Source organism: Dermacentor variabilis, chromosome 6, assembly GCF_050947875.1.
Source record: "Dermacentor variabilis isolate Ectoservices chromosome 6, ASM5094787v1, whole genome shotgun sequence".
In the NCBI taxonomy this organism is placed as follows: Eukaryota; Metazoa; Arthropoda; class Arachnida; order Ixodida; family Ixodidae; genus Dermacentor; species Dermacentor variabilis.
The window spans coordinates 184,923,208-184,938,288 of record NC_134573.1 but is presented as its reverse complement, the minus strand read 5'-3'; the positions used below and the strand labels follow the sequence as shown (position 1 = coordinate 184,938,288).

At 48.7% G+C, this 15,081-nt stretch overlaps 1 protein-coding gene across 1 annotated transcript in view; it reads left to right on the top strand.

The window, feature by feature from the left end:
- Window positions 1-5,293: 5,293 nt before the first annotated feature.
- The window catches only part of LOC142585938 (plexin-B-like), a 547,589-nt gene continuing 537,801 nt past the window's right edge, over window positions 5,294-15,081 (top strand). Inside the window, exon 1 of the mRNA XM_075697062.1 lies at window positions 5,294-5,978. The gene's annotated coding sequence lies outside the window, so the exon portion shown is untranslated. The remainder of the gene's footprint in view (window positions 5,979-15,081) is intronic.

Sequence of the window (15,081 nt, the reverse complement as noted above, 5' to 3'; positions counted from 1 at the left end):
CTGGAGCCTCGCTTTACAACAATATTCCTTTGAGGTGCGTTACAAAAAGGGGAGTCTCAACGGTAACGCCGATGGCTTAAGTCGAAGCCCCTAACGTAGGAATCAGCCTCAAAATTGTTTGTTACTGATGTTTTTCTTCCTGAGGCAGGATTTTTTTTTAACATATTGCTTTTGTTTAGTGTTTCAAAGTGATGATATGCTTTCTAGTGCAATTTTTCAATTTGTGGACGCGTTCTGAGTGATGCTAGACTACTGTAAGGAACTAGGCAGTGGTATAAAAAGGGGAAAGAGCCTGGCAGGGCTTAGTGAGGGTTGTGCCGTGCTTGCTGACTGAGCGGTTGAGTTTCAGCGTAGTTCTAACGCTTGCCGGGAACGAGAACAAAAATGTGAACTCTCCCGAAGTCACTTTGCAGTGTCCCGTGCGAACCTGAACGAGAGAACGAGGCCTTCTCTGTGCGCTGCGCTCAAGAAACGTCGAGGGACGCCCGACTTCGGTTATGAGCATCATCGAGCGACATCCCTCCGGACAGCGGATGCAGTCCCCTGTCCATCGGGATCTCCTTCCCCCGGCGGGGCGGTCTGTTGCGTTTCGCCTGCGACACGTGGTTTTGCCGGCGCGACTGCGGCGGGGCGGCAGACATTTTGGCCCGATCGTCGTCGCCGCAACGCTCATCGCCAGGTGTTTCCAGGCGCGACTGCGGCGATGCGACCGCAACGGATCACCCTCTCCTTCCAGTCATTGTGCCCGAACCAGGCGATGCGAAAGCAGGGATCATCCCCTCATTACAGTCATTGTGCCCGACCGGCAGCGCTACAACAGGGTGCTACGATATCGTGCTCGACATGGTGCTACGGCAGCGCTACGACAGGGTGCTACGAGATCGTGCTCGACATGGTGCTACGGCAGCGCTTCGACAGTGTGCGTCACCATTAGCCCATTGTACATTCACGTGCTCGTCTTTTGAGGGGTTCCTTCTTGCCCTCAACTGCGAGAGTATAAAAACAGCTGCCCCCGGACGCCAAAAGGAGGGCTCCGATTTCTTCTGTTGAGTAAAGTGCTCTCCCGTCTCTCTACTTCGGTCAAACCTGACCGCCAACTCTTTGCGATGTTAAAATAAACAAGTTGTTTCGTTGTTACCAGTCGACTCATGCTTTGCCGGGACCTTCGGATGCTTCCAGTTGTACCCCAGGCCGCCAGGCCAACGCTACCCTTGGGGCTTGCGACCCAGGTACAACCACGGGCGTCAGCGCCGAGTTCCCAACAGATCGTACCAGCGGTGCGATCCAAACAGAGTTCATTAGGTTCTGCGCTTCAACAGCGTTCGGAAGAGCGCGCCCGAAAAGAAAAATGCTGAGTAGCATACAGCGGTTAATCCGACAATCTAATCACTCTGGTGTGACTCCGGAGGTCGTTTAGTGCTTATATTCAGAGCTAACAAATTAAGGGCAACCTTCATGAAGTAGAGCGATGGCGCAGTAAGAGTAGTAGCAGATGTAGTAAGTAAGATTGACTAACTGGTTGCAAGTGTAATCTAACGTGATTTTCTGGTGCGAATTTAGACGGGATCAATTCCTTGGGTATCTCGTTCTGTTCCGTATGTATTTGCGCTGGAAAACCACGTTCCATAAGATTTCACTTATTCATCGAAGTTTACAGGTTACTCTGAACGCGCATCGTAAACCAAGCATGTTTTCTATATGACGAGCGCAACTCACACGCAACGCTTAGGCGTACAGTCTATAAGGCTTCTGGAATGACGAGTTGCAGGTAGATTTCAGTGCGCAGGTGTAGGGGACAAGGATTGCGCCTCTTCGACGAAGCGCCGCGATTAAAGTCGAATTAACCACTTAAAAATGAAACCAACCCGGAAAGTAAACGACCGAGTATACACCCCTAGTCTAGAAAAACCGTAGTTCTCTGTGATATATTTCTGTGCGGCGCTCACAAATCCACGAAGGACGAAGTAGAAACACACGGGACAGGCGCTGTGCTTCTGCTTCGTCCTTCGTCGATTTGTGAGCGCTGCACAAAAATACGTCATGTCTGTTTACAAACTCGCTCAGTTTTCTATCCTAACGTAGTTCTTCAGTTGGCGCAATATTTATACACGTAGTTGCGAGCCTGGATACGTTAAACGTGTTGCGGCAAAAACGTCGGTGACAAAAATGGGAAGCTCCTCAAGCAAGTGTACTAAGTCCACTCGTTTTCATTGCAGCAAGAGCGGGATCACCAGCAGTACTTCCGGCGGACATATCGATTTATTGTGATTACATTGGTATAAGGGCATCGCACAAGTCATTACAGGTTGTCAGGCATCGTATGCAGGAAGCTTTAAATTCAATAACAGATTATCTATGGGACCCGGACATGCATTCCATTCATGCCAAATAGGCGGTCTTGCACTTCACGAGAAAAAGAAAAAGAAACGTTAGAAATTTTCATCTGTCTAAGAGGGTTAACGATTTGGTTCAGCAACACCATTTTCTCGGCTTCATTTTAGACAGCCAGCTGCGATGAACTCATTTGGCCGCACCTTAGGATGAAATTAATAGTATAATAAATATTATCCGCAGAGATTTGAGTACTAAACGGGATGGTATGATTGCGTTCCTACTCCACGTTCACTAAGCTGTTGTCCGGCAGAGAATGGCTTAATCACTCCGCAATTCTTTTGCAAAACGTGCTTGCTAGTTCACTACACCTGCTACATGGGGCTACAGGTTCAAACATTACGCGTGTGCGTAGGAATCCCGCGAGCTATGTCCAGCCACATCACTATGGCAGAAACAGGCGACCCAAACTTTTCTGTAATTCGCAACCTGCTAACATGCCGGGCACTCTTCAAGCACGCTGTTTAGTATTAGTTTGGAGAGTATAGATAACGGCTTCCACGATTGGCTTTTAGGCATTCAGGCCTTTGCTACCGCCTATGGCTTCTACACTGCAGTGCTAAATAAAAACGTAAATTGAAAGTCTTCCAAGCAAAAGCGATGTTTCGACATTAGCAGTTAAACAACCGGCATTACATAAACAATTCGATTAACAATTTGCAGGAGCTCGTCTGCGGGCAGCTTCAGATGGGCTCCTTCCAAACATCAATCACATACTCCGATATTGATCCCGCCAAATTTACTCATCAGTGCAGGCTGTGCCGAGCACTCCCGCCCAACATCTTTCACACACTACGGGGCTCTGCAAATACAGCGATCTTCGGTCGCCCACGTGGCTTTAAAATTACCACGACGCAGCAATGGGAGGCCATACTGTTCAACTCCGACAAGGGCGAGCAGCGGGGCTATTCTGCAAGTGTCCACTTATAGTGCACATGTACATTTCGTCTGCTGCTGAAGTGCTGAGCGACTGGAGGCGCCTGTCTGCTTCTGACACATACTCCGCCTCAGTCAATCAGAACTCCAGCAGCAGATAAAATGGACATGTTTACTAGGTGGACACTTGCAGAATAATCCCCCAGGTCTTGGTCGCAGGGCTGGCAGAGGCAGCCGCCAAGGAGCAGGGACTCCGGGTCGATTAACTATCATCGCCTCCCGCAACGGAAGAAACCATTCATCCATCAAGAACTTGAAAAATATTAGGACTCTATTGATGTTTACGCGGTCCGTTCTGTCAACAAAGAAAGTGTAAGAACATGTGTGATACCGCTTTCGCAAGTAAAGTATGCTTGCCAGCTAGGACGCACGTCGTCGTGAGCAACAACAAAATCTGTGTCAATTATCAGAATCAGAATCAGTTTTTATTTTCCTCAAGGAAAGGAAAAATCGAATGTTTTATCCGCATATACAAGGCAGCAGAACCTGGGTAATGTGCACGCACTTGTCATCGTATTTTGGATGTCTCGAAGCTATCGAGGAATGCCAACCACATGCCCGAATAACGCATGCGATAAAAAAGTGTTTAAATCAATAAAAGCAAAAAGACGTATTGCAGTGGGTCCCGGGACATGATGGTATAGCAGGTACTGAATTAGCCGACTTGCGAACAAAATTTACCCATAATCGCCAATGAAATGGTTATTTATGTGTAATACTACAAAAGAAAGAATTGTGCATTCGCGATTACGCAAAGGGGGAATCCGGAATGACCCACACTGATCTCTGCGAGAAGCCTTTTTCGAGCAACAATAAAGTTTGTTCTCTCTTTCTCTTTCGCTCTCTCTCTAGTCTGTTCTTCCCCGCTGGCGGATATGGTTGAACAGTTCTTTAGCAGGGGTATTGGGTTGCCCACTAGCGTGCAGTCGGCGATGATTGCGTGCCAAAAGTGTTCCAGTTGTATTTTCTTTTCTTTTTCTTAGCAGTTTATTCCGGCAGCCCCCAGCCGGCAGGCTAAAACTAATAATTTCTTAACCAAAATCTGCCGAGAACAACCTGTATCACACCACATAAAGGGCTATCCTGTTTCTGCATGACATTAGAGCAACTCTTCCCATATCTACTGCTTGTCAGCTAATCAGAAGGTCTCGCAGAAACACTCTGGTTGTTGCTATTGTATGACCCCAATATACGGATTAAAACTAGTATTATATTTTAGCGTAACAAGTGCACCATCAGCGTTAGCACAAACATAAAGGACATAATTGCTCCTCGCTTTCATAGCGCACTGGTCGTTGCTTCAATGTGATCGTAAAGCACAAGAATAAGAAAAAGACCGTAAACAATACATTGAAGGGTCATGCAAGATTGCAGCAGTAGCATTTTATATGGATACGACAGCTACAGACTAGCTGGCCGCATTAATGATCCCCAATAGTTTCTACGGCTCCGCAGGCGCGGAGGGGTGGCTCGGCTACAGGAGCATTTTGTGCACGGGCTAGCGGTTTCCAAACCCCGTCGGCGACATCGACGCCCCCCTGCGGCCTCGTATGAGGCTCACCTTGCGTTGCGCTGCCCTTATATCGAACGGACTGCTCCCACTGCGAGCCATGAGGGGAGTAAGAGAAGGAGAAGAGCGCGCAACGATCACAATGCGCGGGTGATAGTAAAGTGCGCGAGTGTGTAGGAAAAGAGAAGAGGCGAGGAGCATTTCGAAGCGGCGGGAATACGAGACGGAACGAAATGAAATAAGAAGAAATGGAGAACAGTATGCCGTGCTGGTCGGATCGGTCGGAGCCCTCGCTACGATCCGCCCGGTGCTCGAGCGGAGGAAGAGTAGCGCACGGGAGCTGGAAGCGGGCTGAGAGGGAAGGAAAGAAAGAGAGAGGGGGGGAAGCACGCAGGCGAGGCATCTGGGCCCGCTCAGACAGCGTGCTGCCAGTGTACGGTGCGCGGCCGGGACTTAACAGCGGTCGCGTGCGTGGTTTGGAACCTCGGGTGCGCGCGGCTTTTTTCTTCACCTGCGGGACTCGCGGCCTCTGTCACGCCCTGTCGCGTTTCGGGGCAACGTGTGCGCGCTTGGCACAGTGCTCGTAGGAGCTTCGGTGGACGCGTTTGCTGCAGTGTCTTTCTGTATTGCAGGAAAGACGGTTTGACGTGCCGGGAAATTAGCTGGATACATTGAGGGCTGGCAAGCTGGGGTACTGTCCTTACCCTAGTTCACACGCAACTTCTCCTTCTGTTTGCAGCAAGAGAAAAGCTTGGTCACGTGCATCGGTACGTGTAAGCCCTCAAGCATCCAAGTAGATCGGTGGCTCTCCAGAGCTATGTGAACAGCGAGTGCCTCCTCGCGCTCTTGTGGAAAATGACAGAGTCTGTTGTCGTCTGATCACCAGCCGGCTAATGAGACAAGGTGCCAGTTGATACCGTTTCGCGGGATTCTTGTGGACATTTGGACTTCAGTGAGACTGTCTAGCGGGACTTCAAGGCTGAGTGCATTGTTTAGAGGTCATGAAAAACATTATTCCCGAACCTTAGCGAAGAGAACCTGGCGCGGATACGTGTTGAAAAGACGGTATTCTCATTTGGGATACTTAAATAAAGTCCAAGGATAACTGCTCGACTTTCGTCAGCAAGCTCCTCGTAGGAGGGTAAGTTTCCCTATTTTTTTCTTCTACTGTGTGCCATGTACCTAAGCGTCATGCAAGAAAGGACTAAAGAAGAGGTGAACGTTACATGAATAGCCAAATAGCTAGTTATGCCACCTAAATAGCTGAAATGTTTCACTTGACATGTGATCAGCATTCATTTAATTAACTCTTTAGCATTGAAGAAAAGTAGGTGACATACTTTACATGTTGTCAACATTTCCAATCAACCATACAGTCAATGAATCAGTACATAAATAGGCATTTCTAAAGTACCCAAGATTAACCGTGAAAATTTTACTTTGCTCAATCAAATTCATATGGCATGTATACGGCGTCACATGTTTTCAGCAAAGTAATATTTCAGCCAGGCTTCGCGGACCACATTGTGCTGAGCGAGAAGAATAAAGGAACTGAAGTGGCTTCATTTTTTTGTTGTTGTTGTTACGACCGCACGAAGAAAACAGACGAATCTGTTTTCTTCATATTGTTACAATCAGCGTCCTCTTTTTTTTTTGTATGGTTATCAATATAGTTTTGCTACGTTCATTATCTTATATCATGATATTGTTGTAACGATTGGCTGAAATTATTTGCACTGCTTATACGGAATTATTATGTTTATTAAAGGAAGATGTGATAAACTGGCGAACTTAATACATTTGTTTGTTTTCTTTCTTACTTCAAGTGCTTTGGTTATATTGATTTCTGATGCACTCATGAGGAATTCTTGATATTTACCTGCAACCGTACCAACTAAACTGGTGTTGTAACCTATTCTAATTGTTTCCATTAAAAACTTATTCTCATGAGTGGCGGTACTAGCTGAAGGTTCTGTTTCTTCGTGAGCCAAACAGTGCACATTCGTCGAGACATCAGCGACATGAAACAGGAACAAGTGGTTCAGCGTAGCTGCGTATGACTGGACAACGACCACATCCGTTGCTTATAGTGCAGCCACTTCGTTCTAATGGTGGATTCATGATGAGCTAGCTAAGATAGGTCAGGGCATGATTAATTTGGTTAGGCTGGTGGTGGCGGTGCTAATTTCATTGAAAAGAGAAAGGGGGAAAGAGGGGGGTGGCTGAGGGATCGGGCTGAAGTAAGGCCCTGGGCCGGCTTGGCCTTCTTCGCCCAGTCCACCAGTTCCAAGCTATCGGTCGACGTCCGCGGAACTGAGCCAGGCTGTCCAGTCAGTCTCACTGCTGACGGGGGGATGAGAAAACTGGAGCCAGGTGTATTCCCACGTTATGTGTGCAAGTGTCTCTGTTGGTTAGACTGTTTCCCAACACTATGCGAATTACTGCGGGAACTCTAGACACTGAAATTCAAGGCACATGTGTCCCACTAGATTATTTTAAAGGGATAGAAGGAGATGTTCGCGCACAACTACTGCGCAGGGTTCTCCCTGGCTCTTGAACATGTACTAGATTACATATATTATTTTGTGTACTCTTGCACTTAATTTTGCTGGAGAAAAAGTAGAACAACAATTAATGCACGCACAACAAAGTTATCACTTAGCAGTCAAAGCAACACCGCGATATTAAAAAAAAAGCAATTTACGTACCAAAACCATGGTATGGTTATGAGGCATGCCGTAGTGGGGAACTACGGATTAATTTAAACCCCTTGCGATCCTTTCCCAGGCCCCCCAATGAACGGTACACGGGTGTTTTTGCATTTCGCCCCCATTTAAATGCGGCCGCCGTGCTGGAATTTCATTCCACGTCTTCGGGCCTAGAAGCGCAACGCCAAAGCCGCTGCGCCACCACGGCGTGTGACATTACAAAGCAACTCTCAAAGCCACTATGCGAAACAGTTATTCAGCGATTTGTTTGAGTTACCAACTGCGATTTAGGCCCTATTGTCGAAAACACAGCGCGAAATGCGAAAGACAAAGAGCAAAGCACACATCGTGAAGAAAACATCTTCAGTTGATACGCAGTGCGTGTGTTGTCCCTTAATTTCGCGTCCATGTTCGTCCTTTTCGCTCTTACATAAAGAGATACGATAAAAAGCCCCGCGTTGTGTTTCTGGCTCTACTCTTCATAGCAAACTTCATTACGTTGACCAGCATACTACTTTGCTACCATGGTCTCGCAATGGATAAGTCCTCCCGGAACTGCGCACCACCTGCAGGTGAACATCGCATATAGCAGAATCTAGAGCCTACACATTTTGCAGTTCGCTCAATTAGCCCACAGCGCTTGCGTTTCGTTTTTATTTACACAGTAGCAAGGTGACCAAGGCTTTCAGGCTAGCTTCGCAAATTCCTTGGACACAAATGTGTTTTTAGTGTATTTGTAAGCACCACAATTTCAAATAGCTGCGCAGACATCAACACCCCAGCGCGTTAACGACAAATCCAAGGTAACACTGCAAGAACACGCGAGTGGCACACTTCTCCCGTTATACAAGTCGAATGCATAGAGAAATAAAGGTATACTTAATGCGCCGCAGTTGACGTCGAGATTAAGTGTTCTATTTGAACATATGCGCCAAGGAGGAAATAACTCGTGCTGAATATTTTTCTGTCACATACCTCACGCTTAGCATGATTTACCCATCATCGAGCATGCCAATCACGTTCACATAAAACACATCTCTAGAAAATTATGCAAAATTGAAAATTCTGTAACTACCGACATTTAGTCAGCGGCTAAATTGTCAAAGGTCTTAAGGTGTTAGACTCGTTCGTAAAAGGCCAGTTGGACCGATGGCGCGGTACGATTAGCAATAACCAAAGATGTGCTATAGTGTTACTGTGAAGTAGTGCTTAGCAATGGAGTCTTTAAGCCACCAATTAGTCTTACGTGTTCCCAGCTTCACTGGTTTGCCTCAGATTACCCTGCGCTAGCATTTTTTCTGACAACGCTGTTTCATTGCTCAAAATTGCTCAAATAATAACGCAGTTTATCAATTCGTTCGTTCGTTCGTTCGTTCGTTCGTTCGTTCGTTCGTTCGTTCGTTCGTTCGTTCGTTCGTTCGTTCGTTCGTTCGTTCGTTCGTTCGTTCGTTCGTTCGTTCGTTCGTTCGTTCGTTCGTTCGTTCGTTCGTTCGTTCGTTCGTTCGTTCGTTCGTTCGTTCGTTCGTTCGTTCGTTCGTTCGTTCGTTCGTTCGTTCGTTCGTTCGTTCGTTCGTTCGTTCGTTCGTTCGTTCGTTCGTTCGTTCGTTCGTTCGTTCGTTCGTTCGTTCGTTCGTTCGTTCGTTCGTTCGTTCGTTCGTTCGTTCGTTCGTTCGTTCGTTCGTTCGTTCGTTCGTTCGTTCGTTCGTTCGTTCGTTCGTTCGTTCGTTCGTTCGTTCGTTCGTTCGTTCGTTCGTTCGTTCGTTCGTTCGTTCGTTCGTTCGTTCGTTCGTTCGTTCGTTCGTTCGTTCGTTCGTTCGTTCGTTCGTTCGTTCGTTCGTTCGTTCGTTCGTTCGTTCGTTCGTTCGTTCGTTCGTTCGTTCGTTCGTTCGTTCGTTCGTTCGTTCGTTCGTTCGTTCGTTCGTTCGTTCGTTCGTTCGTTCGTTCGTTCGTTCGTTCGTTCGTTCGTTCGTTCGTTCGTTCGTTCGTTCGTTCGTTCGTTCGTTCGTTCGTTCGTTCGTTCGTTCGTTCGTTCGTTCGTTCGTTCGTTCGTTCGTTCGTTCGTTCGTTCGTTCGTTCGTTCGTTCGTTCGTTCGTTCGTTCGTTCGTTCGTTCGTTCGTTCGTTCGTTCGTTCGTTCGTTCGTTCGTTCGTTCGTTCGTTCGTTCGTTCGTTCGTTCGTTCGTTCGTTCGTTCGTTCGTTCGTTCGTTCGTTCGTTCGTTCGTTCGTTCGTTCGTTCGTTCGTTCGTTCGTTCGTTCGTTCGTTCGTTCGTTCGTTCGTTCGTTCGTTCGTTCGTTCGTTCGTTCGTTCGTTCGTTCGTTCGTTCGTTCGTTCGTTCGTTCGTTCGTTCGTTCGTTCGTTCGTTCGTTCGTTCGTTCGTTCGTTCGTTCGTTCGTTCGTTCGTTCGTTCGTTCGTTCGTTCGTTCGTTCGTTCGTTCGTTCGTTCGTTCGTTCGTTCGTTCGTTCGTTCGTTCGTTCGTTCGTTCGTTCGTTCGTTCGTTCGTTCGTTCGTTCGTTCGTTCGTTCGTTCGTTCGTTCGTTCGTTCGTTCGTTCGTTCGTTCGTTCGTTCGTTCGTTCGTTCGTTCGTTCGTTCGTTCGTTCGTTCGTTCGTTCGTTCGTTCGTTCGTTCGTTCGTTCGTTCGTTCGTTCGTTCGTTCGTTCGTTCGTTCGTTCGTTCGTTCGTTCGTTCGTTCGTTCGTTCGTTCGTTCGTTCGTTCGTTCGTTCGTTCGTTCGTTCGTTCGTTCGTTCGTTCGTTCGTTCGTTCGTTCGTTCGTTCGTTCGTTCGTTCGTTCGTTCGTTCGTTCGTTCGTTCGTTCGTTCGTTCGTTCGTTCGTTCGTTCGTTCGTTCGTTCGTTCGTTCGTTCGTTCGTTCGTTCGTTCGTTCGTTCGTTCGTTCGTTCGTTCGTTCGTTCGTTCGTTCGTTCGTTCGTTCGTTCGTTCGTTCGTTCGTTCGTTCGTTCGTTCGTTCGTTCGTTCGTTCGTTCGTTCGTTCGTTCGTTCGTTCGTTCGTTCGTTCGTTCGTTCGTTCGTTCGTTCGTTCGTTCGTTCGTTCGTTCGTTCGTTCGTTCGTTCGTTCGTTCGTTCGTTCGTTCGTTCGTTCGTTCGTTCGTTCGTTCGTTCGTTCGTTCGTTCGTTCGTTCGTTCGTTCGTTCGTTCGTTCGTTCGTTCGTTCGTTCGTTCGTTCGTTCGTTCGTTCGTTCGTTCGTTCGTTCGTTCGTTCGTTCGTTCGTTCGTTCGTTCGTTCGTTCGTTCGTTCGTTCGTTCGTTCGTTCGTTCGTTCGTTCGTTCGTTCGTTCGTTCGTTCGTTCGTTCGTTCGTTCGTTCGTTCGTTCGTTCGTTCGTTCGTTCGTTCGTTCGTTCGTTCGTTCGTTCGTTCGTTCGTTCGTTCGTTCGTTCGTTCGTTCGTTCGTTCGTTCGTTCGTTCGTTCGTTCGTTCGTTCGTTCGTTCGTTCGTTCGTTCGTTCGTTCGTTCGTTCGTTCGTTCGTTCGTTCGTTCGTTCGTTCGTTCGTTCGTTCGTTCGTTCGTTCGTTCGTTCGTTCGTTCGTTCGTTCGTTCGTTCGTTCGTTCGTTCGTTCGTTCGTTCGTTCGTTCGTTCGTTCGTTCGTTCGTTCGTTCGTTCGTTCGTTCGTTCGTTCGTTCGTTCGTTCGTTCGTTCGTTCGTTCGTTCGTTCGTTCGTTCGTTCGTTCGTTCGTTCGTTCGTTCGTTCGTTCGTTCGTTCGTTCGCTCGCTCGCTCGCTCGCTCGTTCGTTCGTTCGTTCGTTCGTTCGTTCGCTCGTTCGCTCGTTCGTTCGTTTGCACATAAGTTTCAGTGGTTATTCATCGTACATCTTTTCGATAGGATTCATTCGGAGACCGGAGAGCTAACCTTTCTGTCTACGAAGGCACCAGCAAAAAATACAGCAGAGAGGGCGGGGGCAGGAGCAGCAGAATGTCTCTGAATAGACCTTTAAGAAGCTGCAACCAATTTGTATCACTCGGAGCGCGCCGCCTGGAAAGCAATTACGTACGCCGCGGGACACACGCCGCCAGCGCGCAGAGCGATCTCGCAGAGAATGACGGCAGAAAAGGCGCGGACCCCGAAATAGGGCGAACAAGCAAGGAGATGGTTGGCGCTGCCACCCAAACAGCGTCTGTCTCCTCCGAGTGTTCGTCGGGTCCATTTCTGTCGCGAGTTCGGGGGCCAAAGCGATTCAGCGATCGTCATTAAGGCTGCAGAGTGAACTGACGTACCCCCTGTGCGGGCCCGCAATAGCGCTGCCCTTTATGAAAAGTGTCGAAGAGTGAATGAAGTCAACAAAGGCCCATGTCGACCAACGAAGACGGCTGCCCATTCGCCATCTTTCTTCGTAAATTTACAAACACAAAAGGCCACTTTCCGTTACAGTTATCTTTTCTCTCGGTTTTATTCGCCTAACTGGCGACGATTCTCGCAACGAACGGAATAAAGTAAAGGCTAAGTGTGAGACGACAAAGCAGCCTCGTAGATGACCTCAAGTCGGGTAGAATTTTTCTTTAGTCATTATTGTAAACAAAAGACAATACTTTTTTTAACCCTTACTGTAGTGGTTTAGTACTTAGGTTTTACAATAACTGTTCTCGTTATGGCTACGTAGTTAAGCAGTTTAAAAAAACACGCAAACATTACTCCTAGACCACTCGATTGTATATGTCGGGGGCCGCTTATTAACGCAGTCCCGTATCTTTGGCAAATGGCAGCAATGGAACTGCCAATAGCAATCATGGTAAAAATTCCGCACGCACAAAGAATAAAGGACAGACCTAATTTATAAACAAACGCCTTAACTACCTGTGTCCTTCGTTCTTTGTGCACCTGCAGTTTTACCATGAATAACTGCCAACTCCTCCAGTCCATCAATAATAGTATAGCCAAATATAATACGATGAGAATGAGGGAGAACATAAGGACTTTGTTATCCTGGCTTCTATTGCTGTTAGTGCCGCAACATTGTTGCTAGCATTCGAAAATTGGCAGTGCAAAGCTGCATAAATATTACGCAGCGGGAGGGGAAATTGAACTTCAAGACCACGTGCTCGATCGCTCGCATGATGGCTTTATGCTTTCACAACAGCAGTTCCCTGTATGCTAGGTTTTGTTTTCTTTAATTTCTGCTTCTTCTATCTTAAACGTAGCTCCCTCCGCGGCTGTCCGTAAAAGTTAAATGGTCCCTGAACTACAACTACTAGCGATTGCGTGTAATGCAAATAGAACATTTAGCATTATTTTTGTTGTTTATTTTCCTGGAATAGGTAGAGACCATTTGTGACATGTCAAAGAAGCATACATGGACAATACTTCATGAATCATAAGTGCCTAGCAATTATTTGCACAGATATTTTTTTTAGTAGTCATACAAAGCTTTAGCGCGCATTACACATAGTCATTTCCGAAGGCCGTCTACCAGAGCACCAGCACAACCGCAGTGAGGCTTGAAGACAAAGTTGGCTATGGTGTTTAGCTGCTAAGCACGAGGTCGCGGGATCGAATCCCGGCAATGGCAGCCGCATTTCGATGGGGGCGAAATGCGAAAAACGCCCGTGTACTTAAATTTAGGTGCACGTTAAAGAACCCCATGTGGTCTAAATTTCCGGAGTCCCCCACTGCGGCGTGCCTAATAATCAGACAGTGGTTTTGGCACGTAACACCCCGTAATTCAAGACAAAGTGTTGAGCCCTTTCTATACACGAACTAGCCAGCAACTGTAAGGACTGTGCTGGACTAAGGCGCTCCGCGCACAATTTTACCTCCACTCCCAATAATTTTTCCCCTTTCTTTTTTTCTGCTAGTTCAACGTATATGTTTTCCGCAAAAATCTATAAGATATTCGATGACTGACTTGCATTCATAAGCAAACAATTACGGCAGAACTCATGACACTATGACTGTCGACGGTAATGCGAATAGCAGTCAAGCAATGTAGCGACAGACCGTATTACTGAAGCGAGAATAAACTTTATTGAAAACTGGCCCGGCAGTTCCGCTTCAGGGCGAGACGGGGTAATAAGTGATGAACCCCTGTCCCGTCCCACCATCCATCGATGATGATGGCGGTGGTGGTGCCGCAGGTGACGACTCGAAGTCCTTGGACCCAGGCGGCATCTTCGGCTTGCTGGAAGGCCCAAAGCTGGTCGGCCAGCTCGTCGCTGGTGAATGCCTCCTCCTCGCGGCAGCGACGCCGACGGAGGCGATCCACGGCGGCGACGATTAAGCTCGAAGTTTCCCCCTGTCTAACATCCGCCTTAAGCTGAGCGTGTCCAAAGCATATGTCACAGCGTGGCTCTGTTTCCGCACGCTTTACACGCGTCCCTCGGGTATAGGTTCGCGTAACAGTGGCGTAGGATCGCCGGGCTGGGTTAGGTGTACGTTTGCAGTAATCTCCGAAGTTACGGCCCCTGTCTTGCTTAACTTGTCGTATGGTGGCGTGTATTTGCGCCTGTTTAGTGTGTGGTGCTGGATGATGTCCCTGAATATGATCAGCCGATCACCCCACGACCATTCCGGTTGTTGTTGCTATTGTTCTTCCGATATTACATCCTCCCCCGCCGTCGCCACCGCCCCGCTATCGGGGGCGGAGGCGGCCACCGAATCGGCCGCGGTTCGGCAAGTGAGACTTCGAGCTGCGGCACGGGCTGCCTCGTTGCTCGCGAGCGAGACGACGGTGTGGGCCGGGGTCCACAGCAGGAAGACCGTCGCGTTTTTCGTTTGGAATGCGAGGACGATGACGTCAAAGCCGTCGTTTTTCGAGGCTCACCGCCGTCTCGCAGCCATAGCGAGTATGAAGTATGCGGGCCGTTTCCTGCGATACGCGGCCGCGCTCGAAGCCGCGGACGGTCGCCTGCGAGTCGCTGATCACGACTGCGGCGTCCGGCGGCACTACCAGTGCAAGGGCTATCGTGGCCTCTTCGGCCACATCCGTGCGTCACGTGCACCCCGCGGCACTCGCGATGCATTTGCCCGTGCGGTTCACCACCACGATCGCGTGAGCGCGCCTTCCCTCTCCGTATCGCACGGCGTCCGCGTACACCGCCTCGTCGCTGTTGCCAAAATTCCCTTGAAGGTCACTCGCTCGTCTGTTGTGGCGCCCGACGTGGTGCGTCGGATGCATGTTCTTGGGGAGCGGTGGGCGGACCCGTGTCGGAAGCGGCGTCTTCTCCCCGCTTGAGTGTGGTGCGTTATGCCGAGTGACTCGAGGATGCGCCGGCGCGTCTTGGACTTGGACAGTCGCTCGTACTGCGCCACGTCGTGCGTCTTGATAAGTTCGCCCAGGGTGTTGTGTAGACCTAGCTCGAGGGACCTTCCCGTGCTCGAGTTAACGCGGACGCCGACCGCCCTCTTACGGCTAACGTATTATGCATTCGACCTTGTTCCTTTCGGACACCAGCCACGTTAAGGGGCCACGTATGTTATGCTATTTATCGCGTACGCCTGCATGAGTCGGATCCCGCACTGTACGCGTATGCCGCTGCGTCTGTTCGTTATGTGGCGAAGGAGTCGGATCGTGTCGTTTACCGAAAG